This window comes from Equus quagga, chromosome 17 (genome assembly GCF_021613505.1).
Source record: "Equus quagga isolate Etosha38 chromosome 17, UCLA_HA_Equagga_1.0, whole genome shotgun sequence".
NCBI classification, from domain to species: Eukaryota; Metazoa; Chordata; class Mammalia; order Perissodactyla; family Equidae; genus Equus; species Equus quagga.
This window is the reverse complement of record NC_060283.1, coordinates 9896583-9899532: the sequence shown is the minus strand read 5'-3', so window position 1 is coordinate 9899532 and position 2950 is coordinate 9896583.

The following is a 2950-nucleotide window of genomic DNA, read 5'->3' as shown; positions in this document are numbered from 1 at the left end:
TCTGTCCAGGACTGTGAGTCCTCTCAAATATGCTTTCATTTAAGCAGGTAATTTCTGATGAAAGACAATGTGTCCTACTCACACAGAGCAGGATGGCACAAGAGTGGAATGGCAGGTGGGGATTGTATTGCCTTGGCTGGGTGCTGCCTTCACCTGCGTTAGAAATGAAATTGACCCTGGTAGAAAAGCTCGATTTGAATGGAAGACTTGAGCTCATGGGAGGGGAAATGGGCACCTACCGTGTTCACCTGTCTCTTCATTCCATCATCTTCCCTGCCTGGATTCCAAGATCAGAGAAACTCTCAACACCTGTGATGTTTCTCTGGCTCCTGACACCCCCGGACTTCTGGGGAAGAAAGAGCATTGAGTTCATTTAATCATCACAATAAATCTACGATGACAGGTGGGTGGCTAGTCATCATTGTAGGCTTACTCTTCGGGGACTGAAGATATGAACCTCTGCATTGTTGTCATCTCCACCAGACACAAAGTCTCTGGCCTTGGAATGAGCCAGTGAGAGAACAGATAAAGCAGGTTCTCCTCAAGGAAGCTCTCCAAGGGTGTATTCCACAGTGTTTTAAGATATCTCTGTGAAGGTGGTGGTTATGGAAGGGAGAGGATAATTCTTGTTCAGACTTGATCAGTGTGTCCTTGAACCAGGCAGGTCAGCCATCAGCATGCAGAGGAGCAGTCAAATTGGGTCTCCCTAGGAACCTGTCTCTATAACCAAAGTGCAGCCTGCAGCTTTCCAGTCCCCTGATCTGCCCTCCTGGTGTCACAACATACTTGTGCCTCTGCACTGTCATAAACATACAAAGAGCAAAGGCTCGGAGGTACACAGGACACATTTCTAGAGGTGATGGAACGCTCCCCTGGAGGACAGAGCAGAATCCCTCAGGGCTGCTCTCCTGGAGTCTGTCCCACCTGGGAAGGAGGGAGGCGTGGGGAAAGTGACACAGAGTGATGAAATCAGCCCTGAGTCAGAAAGGGAGGGCTGGAAGCCAGACCTTGTGACCTGCCACGTGCTAGGTGGGCAGAACCAGTGATGCTTTCCGGGTACAAATAGCCCTGGACTCCCCAGGCTCCTGAGTGCAGCTCCTAACTGCTCATGATTTGCTAAAGCTGCAAGCTCAAAGCAAGTAAACAACCATGAGGCTGTTCCTGCCAGTCCTGTTGGTCACTCTGGCCCTTTGCTGCTGTGAGAGTGAGTATCATTTCTAATAAGTCCAGAACCAGCTGTGGTAAGTAACCTTGTCTGAACTAGATAAACTTAATTGGGGTGATCAGATCAAAATCCAAACCTTTTCCTCAACTTGTGAACTAGCCCCCAAAAGCCCGGGGCTCATTTTCTCAAAACCTAATACTCCGGAACTTTTACAACAAATCATTGCAGGCAAACTTAAGAGTTTTCCACCTGAAGCCTGACTCCTTGTCCGTGATCTGTGTTTGAGAACCTGCCTAACCTAATAAGATTTGGATGAGAATCATGGCTCTGCCACTTACCAGCACTTCGAGCTCGAACAAAATGTTTAATGTCCTCAAGTCTCCTCACGTCATCAGTTTTTACAGGAAGCACTGACAGCAGCTACGACAATGGAGTGGCATGAAGTGTGTCAGGAGTCCAGTTTTAGGTGTCGATCTGACATCTCCTAGTTATCAAACGTTCTCCTTCCAGAGAGTTTTAGGTGTCAGTTGAGTCCATAGCATTTAAACTCATAGATTCAGATTCATAAAATGCTACAAATGGAAGAGTTTTGCAGAGTTCTCGGTTCAAGAAGAGCCAGTGTTCTCTGAATCTCTGAATAACAAATCTTCAAGTGGGCTCTGTGAATAAGCAGAACTCAATGTGTCTAGGATTACCACCAGGACTTGGAGGAGAGCTAGCACCGCCATTAGGGCTATAGTTTCTATTTTTCTAGATTAGTTCTAGCCATTTATTAAACAATACTTCTGCACGTCATCATGCCCCTGATACTGACCTATTCTCACAGAGTCTTTCTCTTTCATCTGACTTTCTAAACATCCACCTCTTTCCCTTTCTGGCCTCTGCTTTTACCATCTGCAAATACTCTGCATAGTTGGATGTCTAACTGGGGACAGATCAGAGCCAGGTAGGATATGTCTCAGGCTCCACACTGCTTGCAAAACCTTGGGGGGCTGGAGAAGCCAGATGAGGAAAAGTGGTTACTTCAAGTCTCAGCACAATTCCAGGGGGTCAGGAACGGGCCACAGTTTCCAACTCTCTGAGAAATTCTGACCAGCACTGCAGAAAAAAAGGGCTAATCATAACTTTCTGTACAAGCTCCAAATGTGTTCAAAGTGATTAGATTTACCTTTTTTAGCTTTGTAGCTATGTCTGTATCCCAGGACATAATCCTATTCTTTAATTTGGTCTCAAGGCGTCATCCAATGTATAAATACTTTACTTCCTCTTCTCCAGATTTACTCTTCCTTCTATGATCTCCAGTAAGATTCTGAACCTGTCATTTATTTGAAATTTTATTATTAAAAATCTCCTCCCGGGGCTGGCCCCGTGGCTGAGTGGTTAAGTTCGCGCGCTCCGCTGCAGGCGGCCCAGTGTTTCGTGGGTTCGAATCCTGGGTGCGGACATGGCACTGCTCATCAAACCACGCTGAGGCAGCGTCCCACATGCCACAACTAGAAGGACCCACAACGAAGAATATACAACTATGTAACGGCGGGGGGCTTTGGGGAGAAAAAGGAAAAAAAATAAAATCTTTAAAAAAAAAAATCTCCTCCTGCCCAATATTTAAGACAAGTAAGGTGTTACTCTATTAGAAGGAAAACCCAATCTAGGAAAAGTAAATTTAAGGAAAAAAGAGTAGTTTTGGAAAGGAGTGTTGGGACCCTGAAAAAAAAAAAGAATTAGGCATCATGAAACCTGGTGTCCAGTCCTAGCTCTGCTGCATGCAGTGTGACCTTGAGGAAA